The sequence below is a fragment of the Achroia grisella genome, unplaced genomic scaffold, assembly GCF_030625045.1.
Source record: "Achroia grisella isolate CSIRO2021 unplaced genomic scaffold, CSIRO_AGI_Agris_v1 utg109, whole genome shotgun sequence".
NCBI classification, from domain to species: domain Eukaryota; kingdom Metazoa; phylum Arthropoda; class Insecta; order Lepidoptera; family Pyralidae; genus Achroia; species Achroia grisella.
Window position 1 is genome coordinate 5,453,806 of NW_026712573.1, and position 17,505 is coordinate 5,471,310.

The 17,505-nt window shown below is 32.4% G+C and overlaps 1 protein-coding gene across 1 annotated transcript in view; it reads left to right on the plus strand.

Moving 5' to 3' along the window:
- The first annotated feature begins 4,500 nt into the window (after positions 1-4,500).
- Positions 4,501-17,505, plus strand: part of LOC131845213 (uncharacterized) — a 64,215-nt gene continuing 51,210 nt past the window's right edge. The window contains exon 1 of the mRNA XM_059194260.1: positions 4,501-4,519. The gene's annotated coding sequence lies outside the window, so the exon portion shown is untranslated. The remainder of the gene's footprint in view (positions 4,520-17,505) is intronic.

The following is a 17,505-nucleotide window of genomic DNA, read 5'->3' on the forward strand; positions in this document are numbered from 1 at the left end:
TACACGGATTGTTTCCCTAAAGTTATTTATGTACCTTTGTTAAACGTGAAGATCGTTTTTCATAATAATTTGTTGTAATATTACTTCTCGTAAAGCTAATTTAATATGTTAATTATTCTTTACAATGCTTGAGAAAATATATCATTTAGGGCGTGTTTTTATATGCATAGTTTATGACTAGTTATTTGTGATGATGGAATAGTGATTCTGAAAATATAAATGAGAATAGATTAAAAATTAATACGAGTAGTAGGCCGGCTCGTCCATCACAATTTTTTTTACTACGCAGTTGGCAAACAAACACGGTCCATGATTGTAAACGGTTACCGTAGTCTATGGACGCCTGAAACACCAGGGAAGTCACGTGTGCGTTGCCGACCCTTAAGAAACCTTAATATACATTTCTTGAAAAGCCTCATGTTGTAGTCTCGTGAGAGAACCTCGGCAGGTAGTTCATTCCACAATCTAAGTGTATGTATACATTGAAAAAGAGTGAGGATAGAGTTTCTTGTTAGTTCTTCTCGGCTCTACCTACATCTCAAACTGATGTTAGATTGGACTAACCCTAAGTGTCTATAATACATTTCTCCTCGTGTCTATAATAAGACTTATAATGGACACTTCTAATCTCATACACTATTTTCCTCATTCAACCTAACACATATACACCAATCATAATTATAAGTGCATAATATATTAGTTTATATGCGATTAATTAAAGTACTTTAGTACATATTTCAATACTTAAATATAATCAGGGATCATGCATGTTGGGTTTACAATAATAGTACATAGTTAATTTAAAACAGTTATAAGTACTCTAATTGTAAAGAAGTTTATGAGCCAAATTAAATAAATAAATATACCTATGTGAATAAAGATATTTTATATTGTTTTAATTTAATATACTTGTATTATTACCACAATTTCATTAATTTTATTTTGTTTACAGATGGACGCCGGTTTATGAAATCATATTCGTGTTAATGGTAAAAGGTAAGTGCACAAACTGTTATTAGAGGCTTAATTATTCTAAACTACACTAATTCTGGGACTCTATTGCAAAAATCCATTTGCAACACAAACTAAATAGTTTGCGATCACCAAGTTAGTTTCTGTGGCAACTAATAGGGATAACATAAATAAGAAAAAATACGTCACCGACAAATAACTCAAAGTTTTAATTTTAACGCGGACATTTTTTATACATATAGTTAGTAAAATCACGGGATCTTATCACTTTTTTTTTTATTGAATTCCCGTACTGGAAACGAAACTTGGGGACTCAATAAAAATAAGACGTGGTAGGATCCTGTGATTTTTACAATTATTAAAAATCATGGTATATTACCACTTATTTACACTTTTATACTATATAGTATAGTAGTGAGTGAATAAGTATATTTCTACCAGCATCAAATTCCAACGTAGTGGTCCGCTGTAATTCGTCGAACGTATTTGCTTAACCGCATTCCTTTGAAATGTCGACGGAGTTAACACAACGCTCTATTTCAATGATAATGGGGCAAAAGGTAAAAGGTAAAATGATACTGGACTTAGAGAAATATAATTTATAGATAGTAGTACTTACTTATTAAGTACATCATACTTTAGGTCATAGCCTTGGTGCTCTAACTGTTTAGCACAGCACTTTAGTTCTGGTGGTCGCGAGTTTGATTTCTCGCATGGTACAAACAATTGTATTCTTGAATATAGATGTTTTCTATGTATATTAGTTATTTTAAAACATGTATTTATGTTTTTATTTTGTATTTGTGTTTCTATCAGTTGTCGAGTACCCACAACGCAAGATTTGCTTAGTTTGAGACCAGATGGCGATGTGTAAACTGTATAGGGATATTATTATTACTTATTAATTGTTGTCTATAATTTTAATCTGAACTGGAGTTAAAAGAACGGTAGAATGTAAAGTATATGCTTGCACAGATCGCCCGATCCTAACTCGACAGATCGATTCGATGGATCCGATCTCAAATAGCGCTTTCTGCAGATTGATTCCCGTTATAATAAATTGAAAAATAATCAATAAAAATATAAGTGTAACAATATGTTCTCTAAAGAGTATATAGTCTGACAAAGAAATGAAGAAGTAGATTTCCTACCTATGTACCTTCCAACAAAGGTTCAATTCACAATTTTCAATATCTAGACTACAAAGTTAATATAAAAACGTTTTGTATAGTATCGATCGAGAATCAAACCATAATATTATGCAAAGGAACCTGCCTGCCACTGCTCTACGAAGGTCGTCAATAATAAATTCCTATTAATAATGTAAATGTGAAAGCGACAGTTTGTTACCTCTTGGCGCCTTCACGGCTCAATCAGGAACTCATGAAAAAGGCATACATATATATTTAGCTTTAAAAATTATAGCCACATATGCTAGTTTTCCGGGAAACTCGAAATAATATCTGATTCGTGGTTAGTCAAAATTCGACCAAAATTTCTTTATCTATATTACCCAAATTAACAATTAATATTATGTAAACATACTAGATTAATGTAATATGTTTTAAATTTAAAGATTAAACATGTAATTATTGACCGGAACTATTACTACTTAATGTTAATGACAATAATTTTACTGTTAATTAATTAATTAAAACTAAAATTTTCAATAAGTTCCGGTCACGTGGTTGTAATGTAGCTAATTGAGAATAAATCGAGTTAGTAGATACGGCAACATCCTGGTGAAACTCTGTTAAAACGAGCATTTCGTGATACATAAGATGCGGATAAATTAAAATTAATTACACGTCAGACAGGCGAGGAACTGTCGCGGTGTCGCGCGTCGCTTGTCGCCTGTCGCGGTGCCCGTTTCTACCTTATTGTGTTCAGTTCACACGGGAGAAAGCACATGTTCGCAGAAAATATATTGTATCTTGGGATGTGTTCACATTGTTAACGTTGATTTCTACTCATTATAAATATGATAGGTAACTAGATTTTAGTTCTATAATGTAGATTTTGATCAGATTTCTCTAAAATATCAAGTTTTAAATTACTAAAATTCGAAGTAGACTATACTATAAGATTTTAGAGGTATTGTGTACATGTCAAATATTGTTCTAGCTGGTATCACATTAGTTTAAGCTGCTTTTTTGTACGTTGGTACGTGGGATTGTCATCGTTAGTTTTTGTGTACAAAAATCCCAAAAACAATAAAGAGAAATACCTAAAGCACTTAGATTGCGTTCAGGATAAATTCCATTAAACAAATTTGGATATCTGATAAATTAGACTCACCCAATTGCCTGACTTGTTTTTGTATATTGTATGGTCAACTAAAATCTTTAAGGATTCTTAAGAATCGGCAATGCTCACCTCTGGTGTGTGGGCATCCATAAGTAACCGTTTACCGTCAAATGGGCCGTATGCCTATTACCACCACTGTGTTAAATAAACAAGAATGAAAATTCCATGCGGAAACTTAAACGATATTAGAACAATACCATATTTACATGAGGATATTTGAGACCTTATTAGCAACGTGACAGATGTAGGTAAGGTTTATTTATTGTTAATCCAGATTCTAATTCTACATTTGTTAGAAGCCAGCTTTGCAAATGCAGACCTACTTCATTTAAGTAAGATATTGATTATATTTGCATACTAACTGAACCCACATCTGTACATATCTTGGAAAATATTAGTTAAATTTAGTACACCGGTATTTGTTCTAGCTTTTGTTATGTGTCTAGGACTCTTGATTGTCTCTGGATTGTGAAATTCATTATATTTCGAGAGATTTATAATTGTATAAGTTTTACGGTGGTTAAAATTTTTTAATAAAATAGTATTTTGTTTTATTGATTAATATGTGTTATTTAGTCTATACGATACATGGTATCGTGTCGTATGTTGGACGGCATTTCCGCATTTAGCCTCTCATTTGGGCCGTTGTGTGACTCTATGCAATCCTATATGGATTGCATAGAAACACACATTCTTCATCTTTCAATCAACATTCATTCATTCATTCATTCAATCAACATTTATAAAATAAGTACGACTCTAACTTTTTAGATGGCGCAACAGCCAAAGTCATAATTAATTAAATAACTTTCAGTTGTATATTTTTTTTCTTTATCTGTCTGTCTGTTTTTCTTACGAGTGTAAGTCCAGCCTAAATCGATCCAGTTATTTCAGAGAAATCTCTGAAATGGCTGGGACTTACAATCGCAGATGGCTAATGTCATTTTTACTACTCTACATTATTTTAATAGTAATATTTTATATATTACTTTTGAGTTATGGTAAAGAAATATTATTATTATTATTATATAGGCGACGTTTCTAACTTCCCATCAGGTAGGCCCAGAATATTTGTCATTGAAGTGACATAAAAAATCGTGATAATAACAACTAAATCAATTTGTGAAACGTAATGATGATGAAAGTGTATGTAAATATTCAAACAGTCACCCTATCAATTCTTCTCCATTTACAAGATTGCGTATGTATGTACATAAAAACGTTGGCACAACACACAAAGGTCAGATAAAGTATTTCTCAAATCCACAAGTAGATACGTGTTTGGGTTCTCGATAATCTTCCTTGTATTGAGTTGTTTACGCAATTATTATATTTCTGTAACAAGCAGTTATGTGATTAAGTTGTGAGTTATAAAAAAAAACAACCTTCAGTATTTTATAATAAGACACATTAATAAAGGTTGTCAATTAATTATGTATTAATATTTTTAATCGTGTTTACATTAATATTTTTGTGAATTATCACGTATTTAAGTAGTACTAATATGTATTTTATTATTATAACTATTACTGTGTAGTGATACATAGAGATACTTTGTATGTAAGTACAATGTTTATATAACAATAATAACCCTATTCAATTCACACAACGCTATTTAGTGCCGTGCTAAGCAGAGCTTGTTGTATGGATACAAGACATCCTGTATATATATTATTTTGTATTTTGTTTTTCTCAGGACAATTCACACAGTGCCATCTAGTCCCAAGTTAAGCTAGCTAAAGCATGTGTTTTGGATACTAGATAACTGATACAAATACATAGATGCATTTTTTGTAAATACATACATGTTATACATAGAAAACACCCATACTGATACAAACAATCTTACTCATGAATACAAATGTTTGCACTGTACGTGGAATCGAACCCGCGAGCATCGGAGCTAAAGCGGTGTGTTAACAGCTAGACCACCGAGGCTGATAATATAAACATAAACTACAAAATAAATTTTATATTCCTACTAATTTTCATATAAATTGGATCAAGAAATGTCGTATGTTGTAATAGGGTAATTAAAAGAGATACTGAACAGCATGTTGCAATAATTTTAATAATACTCTTCTATTTGGAATATATGTATATATGAAAACAGCGATATTAAAGTAAAAATAATTCGAGAGACTGCGGTAGTCTAGCCTCCTGCCAGATAATATTTAATTAAATAAATAAATTAAATAACAACCAAGGACAATTAACACAGTGCCATCTTGTCCCACGGTAAGCAGAGATTGTGTTATGGGTACTAGACAACAAATATAAATACTTAGATATTTTATTTGTAAATACATACATAATGTACATAGAAAACACCCGATACAAACAACTATTTACTTCCGATGGTCGCGGGTTTGATATTTCGCGTGGTGCAATAATTTGTTTTCATGAGTATGATTGTTATTATTATGTCTTTTATTGTCTATTATTTGATATAGAAAATTATTGTATATTGTAATTATTCTTCTATTATCTACTTTACATAAATAAAACCCGTTTTTCATTTCTTTTACCAGCATAATAATAATTTCAGGACAATTGACACAGCGCTATTTAGGCCAGATGGCGCTGTATCAATTGTCACAGCACGCTGTGGCAAGTTAAGCTAAAGCTTGTGTTATGGGTACTAAACAACTGCTATAAATACATAGATGTATTTCTTTTTGTAAAAAGAAATTATACTTATGAATACAAATGTTTGTGCCGTGAGAGGAATCGAACCTGCGACCATCGAAAGTAAGGCGGTGTGACCACTGAAGCCTTCATAATAATATGAAAACAGTCCCTTCGCTCACACCTGTAAATTATAATATTAATAGACGTGTGATCACAGCTTTACACGTCATATGTAGTGTTAGAAAATCTCTCAAGTTGTTCCCATTTCACTAAGCTAGAGACGCATCCATTTTCACGATAACGCCCTACTCTCTTAAATATGTTTGCTCTTGGGTCTTTGCTTCATTTAAAAAAATATATATTTTATTTCCTTCAATTACACACATGAAAGCTTAGGTAATCTAGTCGCTTAAAATATATACTTTACTTGTGATGATTCTCAACATTTTTATACAAAATATTGTAGGCGTTTTTATTCACCTTAAATATTGACGAAATTTTAACACCATGAATTAGAAACCGAATTTTTTGTTATCATAATGGTTAATGTGGGGGGTGATTTTTCTTTAGTGACTTTTGCTATAATAAAAACACCTAGGTATACATCGGGTCAATGTCTCAATCCCATAAATATAGTATGGTCTCTCCCCCTCACTCTTATAAACATAAATTCATTTCGAAATTCATATAATATTAATATCTTTATTGTGCACTGAGAAAAAAAATACAATAGAGAAAACCTATATAAGAAAGAAATAACAAAAGGCGGTCTTATTAGTATATGCAATTTGATACAGACAATGTGGAATAGAGCAGTTGTATACATTGAAACCATAGGTGGCAGACACAAGGCATTATATTTACAAAACGAATAAGCAAACATACATAATATTAGCATAAATATATAAGCTTACACATATCATATGTATAATAAAAGGAATCCTACTCCCCTTATTGATCGGATTCTGGATGATAATGGAATAACGCACCCGCCTGCGCCTAGCGAGGCACCTGTGGAGGATAAGATGGACATGAAGTCAGGTCAGTTAGCCCACCGTGTCAAATTAATCAGGAAATTATCATGATGGGAAACGCGTGGTGGTCAACCTGACATGGTACATTGGTAGCAATGAGATCATCAATCCACATTAAAACTAATATTCCTCTTCTTCGTACCACATACAGCTGGGCCATCAGCTTGTTAGCCATTTGAATTACATAAAAGAAAACATAATTATATTGTAGCTTAATATCCAAAGTGTTTATTACAAAACAATGTTTAAAAACCAACTCTGTTTAGTGGCAATACGATTAGTTTAAGAACACCGTTCTATTTTAGACTTCATTCCTAGAAATTATTACCATCCATGCATGCCTAAGGAGGATTGACATCAGGTAGGAATGAATTGTATGAATGAAATTGAGCAAATGATGAATTGATACACGATTAGTTTAACAACACCATTCGATTTTAGACTTCATTCCTATCAATTATTACCATCCATGCATAGGGTTGACGTCCGATAGGAACGAATTGAATGAACGAAATTGTGCGGTCGAATGATGAATTGTTTAAAGAACTCATAGGAACCTCCTGGTGACCTACATAACCTACCATAACGTGTGACTCCTCGTTACAGCACAGAATCCTATGGCCACTAGACCATCCACAACAAACTGGTTCTGATTACTTGCCAATGAATACTAACTTAGAAGGGACACTTCATACATACCATCCATATATATGTGCTATCCTAAATTAGTACTATTATAGTGAAAGTTTATCTGTTTGTCTTTCCGTCAGTCTTTTTCGTTATATATTACGTAAGTGATACATGAAACTGACCTGATTTTTATTAAATTTCCATAATCGATATAATATGGTCCAGTGATCGTCTTCGATAAATAAATAATAGTTTAATAGAAATATATGTATTTTTATATAATATTTTATTTTATACTGAAAACTTTTTTGTCTTATTCGTGACAGAAACATTTAAAAAATAATAATTATTGAACAATTTTTTTACAATTATGTTGTATTCAAAATCGTTTAATTACTATTTTTTTTTGTGTAACAATTATTTATTATTTCTTTTAGTGACAAATAAATGCAAGCGACCGTACTTATTATTAACATATTATATTTTACTAATATGTGAATGGTTGGATGGATATTTGTTAGTCTTTCACGCAAAACTGCTGAATGGATATAAATGAAACTTTACAATAATATAAGCTTATACATCAGAATATATAATTATATAAGCTATAAATTTCACGCGGGTGAAACCGCGTTCACAGCTAGTGTTTAATAAACGATGTTCATAATGGATCAGTGTAAAGAAAAATAGAATACTTCAAATACTGTCACGTCTATTCTAATATTTACTCTTTGTCTTAACCAGACGAGCAGAGAGAAAGCGATATCGTTGGCATCGACTTTTTATTTATTTTGTTGAGAGACATCCGCATGATTGGTACACTCGGAAATAATATAATGTTATCACAGTATTACAATATTATTATATTTCTTTAATGTACTAGTTATGAGTAGTTTTTTTTGTATGTATGGTATTTTACATATATTATACATGTTGTGGACTATGATAATTATTGCTGGCCACAAATAAATAAAAAAAAAAAAAAAGTTAAAATTTAATGACATAAGAAAATATATGATTGTTATAATTTATTATTTTATTAATATATTATCCAACACATAAACTGGCGACCGTGCAGTATAATACAATATGCAGAGAGCTATAGAGGAGAGAAAATTGGCCCGAAGATTCTTTAGTAGCGCAGTAAGTAAATTAGAAGAATCTTTAGTCAAAAAGGATAAAGATGCCTCCGAAATCAATTTCGCTAATCTTACCGCCAAATATGAAAAGTTGTCTGCTATTAACAATAAAGTATTAGATATATGGATAGATTTGGTAGACAGAGACGAAAGCGAATATGAAGAGGATATTATATCAATTGAGAAGTATAATGATAAATGGTTTTTGATGCAAAAGAAATATAAAAATGCATTTGATATTACGAACAGTTGCAAAAGTAATATTGGAAGTGAAATTCAAGAGAGTTGCGCCCAGGATGCCGTTGTAAAAAATATCTTGCGGCTTCCTAAGCTTCAGCTTCCTCGTTATGATGGTGATGTGAAGAAGTGGATAGGCTTCTGGGGGATGTTCCAAAAGATCCATGAAGATTCCAGCATAGATAATAATATGAAGTTCCAGTACCTACTGCAATCGATGGAACCAGGATCTCCTGCCGCAATACTAGTAGAAAGCTTTCCGCCTTCAAGTGCTAATTATCAGAAAGCTATAAAACAACTAAAAGAAAGATATGGTCGTGACGATCTTTTAATTGAAATATATGTTCGTGAGCTGTTGTCCCTAGTTCTGGATCAATCAAGAGGGAGTGCTACGCCAATTGGAGTATTATATGATAAACTTAAAACTCAATTGCATGCTTTAGATAGTTTGAATGTCACTACAGATAAATACGCGTCTATGTTACGTCCTTTAGTCGAGTCCGCTATGCCCATAGAACTGCTTCGTATTTGGGAACGAACTCAATCTAGTAAAAAGGATCAGTCTGACACTTTAAATGACCTTCTTAATTTCATTAAGCAAGAAGTAGAGAGCGAGGAACGTATTAAAATATCTCATTTAGCTTATAGTCAGAGTAGTTCTTCAAAATTTACCGCCTCTTGCTTAACGACACGTGTAGATAGTTCTAGTAGTAGTAACAATAATACTTATGATATTTCTAAGCCTAGCATTGTGAAGCCTTGTATTTTCTGTGACAAGCCATCGCATGTGAGCTCCGAGTGTACGAATGCTATGAAAATGAATTTAGATCAACGCAAGGAGTTTTTAAAAGGTAAGCGTGCTTGTTTTATTTGTTTAAAATCGGGACATACAACTAAAACTTGTAGGAAATTCCCGAGATGTATTATTTGTACAAAGAGGCATTATACTTTAATGTGCGATAATAATAAAATAGTTAATTCGCAAATTCAATGCAGTAATAGCTCTGAAACACAAGTTCTATCTAATCAGTCTTCTTTGATCCCTACTAATACAACTGTTTTATTACAAACTTTGAAAATTAATTTGTGGTACAATAATAAAACCATGATAGTACGAGCTCTGTTAGATTCGGGTGCTCAACACTCTTATATAAAAAGTAGTGTGGTAAATAATTTGAAAATGAAACCATGTGGTCAGGTACATATTTCACACAGTTTATTCGGCGGTGTAGTTACGAAACGGGAACCACATAATGTATTTCAATTTATTATTAAAGATCCTACTAATACATACGAATGTAACATTAAAGCAATAGAGAAAATGAATATTTGCAATGATTTACCTAAATTAAAACAACCTATTTTGTTGTCTAAATTAAAAAGACAGGGTGTTGTATTAAATGATATAGTTGATGATATAAATGAAGTGAGCATTTTGATAGGAGCCGATATTTTAGGTAGTTTGTTTACTGGGCGTATGATAAATGTAGATGGTAATCTTGTTGCTATGGAAACTAAGCTAGGTTGGACAATACAAGGCCCAATATCTAATATGTTTCATGTTGCTGAAGAAAGTCTTGTTAGTTTATCTTGTACATTTAACTTAGAGGATCTATGGAGTTTAGAAACTATAGGTATTAAAGATGAACCGGAAGTTAGAAAACAGACAGAGAGAGAAAAAGAAGTATTACAATTCTTTAAAGATACGATATCCATTAATGAGGAAGATAGGTATGAGGTAAAGTTGCCCTGGAAGGATATATCTATAAATTTACCCACAAATTACGACCTAGCTCTAAAACGATTAAAATCTACCACTATACGTTTGTCTCGTTTAGGTATTATGAAAGAGTATAATGAACAGTTTAAGGAGTGGTTAGATTCATCTATTATAGAAGTCGTTGATGAACCAGATCATAACTCAGGACACTATCTTGCTCACCATGCAGTAGTTCGCGAGTCTAGTCTCACTACAAAAATTCGGCCCGTGTTCGATGCTTCTGCATGTATTAATAAAGAAAGTTTGTCATTGAATGAGTGTTTAGAAAAAGGTTCTAATTATATTGAATTAATTCCATCGTTGCTTATCAAATTTAGGCATGGTTCTATAGGAATAGTAGCTGATATTAAAAAGGCCTTTCTCCAAATATCAATTAATAAAGAAGATCGCAATTTTTTGAAGTTTTTATGGTGGCGTGATATACATCAGGAAAAGAAGACTGTAGTCACTTATCGCCATAGAAGGGTTGTATTCGGCGTAACTACAAGTCCTTTTTTATTAATGGCTACAATTAATCATCATTTAGAAAAATATGAGTCAGATACTGCTAATAAACTTAAATCTAACTTTTATTGTGATAATTGTATAGTAAGTGTGGAAGATGAAGAAAGTATGAATAAATTTATAAATGAGGCAAAGGAAATTATGCATAAGGGTAAATTTGAACTAAGATGCTGGGTAACGGGACCAGTAATAACAGATGATACTATTTCAGTGACGTCTGTTTTAGGACTCAACTGGGACCCACGGAGCGATGAACTATTTTGCAAGGTTCCTTCTATGAATGAGAATAATATTATGACGAAAAGAACTTTATTATCTATCGCTCAGAGCATTTTCGACCCTATAGGCTTTATTAGTCCATGCACTATAGTTCCCAAAATACTCATACAAAAATGTTGGAAAATAGGTTTGGAATGGGATAAACCGCTTCCTATGGAAATTCAACATGATTTGAAAAATTGGATAAAATATTTAAATCTTTTAACAGAATGTCGGATTCCTCGTCATTTGTTTCCGACTAGTATTGAATTTTGTTCAGTATCTTTACATATATTTTCAGATTCCAGTCTATCAGCTTATTCAGGTTGTGTCTTTTTACGAACAGAATTTGATCGCAGCGTGTATGTACAACTAGTCATAGCAAAAAGCAGAGTTACACCTTCTAAGGCAGTGACTGTGCCTCGATCTGAGTTAATAGCTGCTGTTTTGGCTACTAGATTGGCAGTTGAAGCAAAAAAATCGATTAATTTGGAACGTTTGAAGGAATATTATTGGACAGATTCCAGTATTGTTTTAGCATGGATTAAAAGGAAATCTGGACTAAATATTTTTGTACATAACCGAGTTAAAGAAATTTTAGATAAGACGAATGTTGAAGACTGGCGTCATATTCCAGGTCACCTTAATCCAGCAGACTTGCCCTCTCGTGGTTGTAATGCTCAAGTCCTACTTAATAGTAGATGGTGGGAAGGACCTTCTTGGTTACGAAATAATATAGATGAATGGCCATGCTCTGTACCAGAACTAAACGAAGAAGAATATATTAAAGAAATAAATGTTAATTGTTTAGTTACAGAAGAAGTGGTAATGTTTTCGGATAGACTTACCTATTTTTCTAAGTATATAAAAACGGTTCGTATGATAGGTTGGTGTATACGTTTTAAGGAAAATTGTTTAAAACAGTCTAGTACAAGAACGAAAGGAAACTTATCGAGTTGTGAATTTGAAAAGGCTGAAAAAAGGTTATTTGCTTTAATTCAAAATTAACATTTCAATGACATACAATCGACTATGAAATGTTTGAATATGGAATTAGTTAAATCGAACGAAGATGGAATCTTACGTGTCAAAACAAGACTTACACTACGAGACGACACAGATACTTTTATATTTCCAATTTTACTTCCTGGATCAAATAAATTAGTTCAAAATCTGATTCGTCATAAACATATTGAGTTGTGTCACGCTGGTTCACAATTATTAATTAGTAATATTAGAGAATTTTATTGGGTCATGGGAATCAGACAAATATGTAAAAGGATTGTGCGTGAATGTGTTGTTTGTAAGCGTTATAATGCTCGTCGATGTTCTGTACCACCAGCTCCGTTACCAATTGGTCGTACAAATTGCGGTGCTGCCTTTGATGTTACTGGGGTAGATTTTGCTGGTCCATTATATCTCCGAGATAATGAGAAACACTGGATCGTAGTCTTTACTTGTGCATCTTATCGCGCCATTCATTTGGAATTATGTAAGTCATTATCTACGGAAGATTTTATGCTGGCTTTTCGTAGATTTATTGCACGTAGAGGCAAGCCTAAGACTGTCTACTCCGATAATGGTACGAACTTTCGTGGTACAAGTAACCTTCTGAATAGTATTGATTGGGAAAGGGTTTCACTACAGACGACATCTCATAAAATAGAATGGCGGTTCAATCCCCCTCAAGCTCCGTGGTGGGGAGGGTTTTGGGAGCGCATGATTAAGACAATAAAAGAAATGTTACGAAGAATATTAGGTAAAGCTTGTCTAGACTTCACATCTCTCTTAACCATTTTGTGCGAGGTAGAATGTATCATCAATAACAGACCATTGACGTACATTGCAGATGATACTGAAAATCTGAAACCACTTACGCCCGCAATGTTTCTACAGGATTTAAAACAGTATGATACTGTGGATTTAGATCAAGCTGACGCTCATACATTAAATACGAAAGTTACATATTTACAAAAATTACGCAAAGATTTTAAATCTAGATTCCGCAGCGAATATCTTTCATTGTTAAAGCAACTTGCGTCCAATAAATCACGAATTATTAAAGTAGGCGATATAGTATTAGTAGAGCTAGAATCTAAACGTGTAGATTGGCCACTTGCTGTAGTTACGGCTGTATTTCCAGGAGCAGACGGCATTATTCGAGTAGCACGAGTTAAAACTGCAATGGGAGAAAAGATTCGACCACTACAACGTTTATTTCCATTGGAGGTACCCTTAAATTCTGCAATGCCTAACCCTATACAGACTGATCCTGTTTCACCTCAATTAGAAACACAGCAGACTCGATGTGGTCGTTCTATTAAAATACCACAAAAATTAGATCTTTAAGTTTATATTCAATTTTGTGTGTTTGTGTTTTGCAATATACATAAGCAATTGCAAAGGCGGCGAGTATGTTGTGGACTATGATAATTATTGCTGGCCACAAATAAATAAAAAAAAAGTTAAAATTTAATGACATAAGAAAATATATGATTTTATAATTTATTATTTTATTAATATATTATCCAACACAATACATAATAACTGTTACTTTTTTTATATACATATATTATATATTGTCAGCGAGGAATTAAATTATGTTTTATTAAAGCAAGTCAAGTCAAAGTCAGTTAAAATAGCCTAAGTTACTCTTTAAGACATTAGCTATCTGCAAGTGAAAGCTCTGTCAAAATCGATTCAGCCGTTTCAGAGATTAACAAGAACAAACAGATAGGAAGACAGACAAAAACTATTGTTATTAATTCTTATCTGTACCGTATTTACTTGGTACTTATGCAGTAAAAAGTTGCTAATTTGAAATTATGAACAGACACTTTAATTTTATGGTATTTATTTGTGTAGATGAAGGTATTGTAAATAATAAGTTTAGCAAATATAAAAAGAATATTTATATTTAAGAATCTAAAAGTAACAATAAGTATATATAGTTATTAAACAAGATTAAATCAATACTATACTAGTGCCAGAGTGTATATGACCATTTCCTGCCTTTACACAATTTAATGCTGAAAGGATCTTAATGAAATTTAATAAAAAGTTAGATTGTATTACCAGAAAGACTATTATTATTTACAAAAAAAATTCGCGTAGAAAGGCTAGTTTCTAAATATACATTTATATAAGACATAAATGTTTCTATTTGTAAATTTTTTCGTACCTACATGTCGTAGAAATATGTATGCAGTAAAACTATTTATAAAGGGGTATTTTAATAGTAATGGTAGAGATACTGAAGTATATACATATATAATAAAATAATATAGATTCTATATACATCATAGAATTTGTTTTATAGTTTTTGATTACAGAATACAAAAATGAACTGTCAATATATTAACGTTGAAAGAGTTTCTCAACAATACGTACTAATATATCGCAGTCTAAGGAACTATGCCTTTATTATATTGTCTATGGTAGTAGTAAATTTAACTACAGATACTTGAAAACATTGTTAGCGATCTCCGTAACAACGACTGTAAGTACAAAAGCGCTATCGCCCGCTTCTTGTCTATGGTTAAGTTAATTGTTTGCGCGCACTGTACAGTCTTTACTTCTCTATGGCTGAATGAAATTTAAGTACGTAGTCTAACATCCTTTACGTACGGTACTTTAACTAGTAAAGTATTTAAACATACGATAATAATATGCCTATATATACATATAAATAAAATTGCAGTGACTGTTTGTAATATTGAAATAACCGTTTTTTACTATATGCATATGAATTTAAATACGGTACATACACCAAAATAACATTTTTTGTCTGTCTGTCTGTTTGTTCCTGCTAATCTCTGAAAAGGATTGACCGATTTTGACGGGACTTTTTTTGGCAGGTAGCTGATGTAATAAGGAGTAACTTATGTTACTTTTTTAGAAAAATAAAGTTTAATTCCACGCGGACGAAGTCGCGGGAACAGCTAGTCATCTATAAGAACTATCGATCATACAAACAAACAGTTTCCGTTCCTTAATCTTGTAACGCTATCGCCTGGCAACAAAGTGTTGCCTGACGCAACCTGCCGCGAACTAATTTACAACTGCCTCGCGCCCGATACCATCAAACGATGTAGATTAATGGAATAGAACAGCTTTAGCTTGTTGTTAGCTGTGTATGTTCATCTGTTCCATCACACCTCCTGAACGAATTTTTTATAGTTAGTAAACCATGTGGCATTTGAGAATAATATTTATAATTTATTTATTTCTCATATTTTGTACAAATAATTTATGAAGTCCTAGATTTCTGAGATAGGTATAGAAAATAACTGTAAAACACAGGTATTTTCAGAGTCCTCTTCCATATTATAGTGTACTTATGAGTGAACCAATTCGTGGGTGTGTGTGTGTTTGTGTGTGTATGCATATATCTGTGTGTGTGTTTATACGTGTGATGAATGTGCGTATATTGGAGGGTGTGTAAAAGATCTTTTGTGTTTTGTGTGAAATTGCAGTCTAGAACGTCTGTAGAAGGGTATTACCGTATCAATAATTCTGTTTGTTCATAATCTACATTAAGATTGTTTCTGGCCATATGATATTTTTGATTAGTAACAGTGTGTTTTTTTGTAACTTTTCGTTTAATTATATTCCAATGTTGCTTTTACGTATACTATGTCATTAATATTGTGTAAATATATGTATTTAATCTACATATAAAAAGACCCTTTGTCAATGACCCAAGACATAATTCTTGCAAAGATATGACTAACTACATCTGTCATTAAATATAATTAAATGTTATTTATTGAATTGAATTACATTAATATAATATATCTTCTTAAAAGTACTGTACACACTTACGCTTGTTTTTATATATTTGAAATGCTAAAGAAGCTGACGGCCCGCCTGATGGTAATCGTTAGCCGTCGCATACATAAACATCACTACTGACATCACGTTATCATGTGATACCCATAATTCAAAGTGTATGCATGCATTAGACTATATTCATTCCATTAAACTATGATGTGACACCCGTGATTGTCACTATAGGCTAACTGACATGACCTCATATTCATCGACAACGACCTCGGTGGTCTAGCGGTCTAGCACACCGCTTTACGTCCGATGGTCGCGGGTTCGATATCTCGCACGGCACAAACATTTGTATTCATGAGTATGATTGTTTGTATCGGTCTGGGTGTTTTCTATGTATAATATGTATGTATTTACAAAAAAAAAATATCTATGTACTTGTATCAGTTATCTAGTACCCGTAACACAAGCTTTAGATAGCTTAACTTGGGACTAGATGGCGCTGTGTGAATTGTTATTATTATTATCTTATCTGGTGCTCCGCCAACGTGAATTGTTAGCGCAGGCGGGTGCACCATTCTATTTTCATCCTTTAAAAGGAAATCACAATGTGTTGCTCTATTTTATTTATCTCTGTGACAAGTTTGTATTCGTCTATACATGTTGATAAGGGCTTTAGCATTCATTCGCCTTGATAGCACCATTATGGACCATTAAACGTAACCTTATAGCCGTATATGATAGTGAACTTAGCATAATTCAGTTTTAGAAGGCAAGTTGAATCTGTATTTGTAGATTGTGTGCGCGGCCTGTATGAAGGTTGATGTACACATGTTAATATCCTTAAGTTAAAGACGTGACTCACATTTTGTTCTTACAATATTAGTCATAAAACCATCATTTCTATATATTGTTATACGTGAGACTAATACTTTGTAACTATTTTTAACAGAAATACGCGATTGGAGGGGTATGAAGTTTCGCAGTTATGGTTTATATAGAATAATAATATTTATATTATTAACTAGCTGCACCCGCGACTTCGTCCGCATGGAATGGAAATTAACTTTATTTTTCTAAAATAAAAGTAGCCTAAGTTACTCCTTGTTACATCAGCTACCTACCAAAAAAAGTCCCGTCAAAATCGGTCCAGCCATTTCAGAGATTAGCCGGAACAAACAGACAGACAGACAAAAAATGTTATTTTGGTGTTTGTACCATATTTACGTTCATA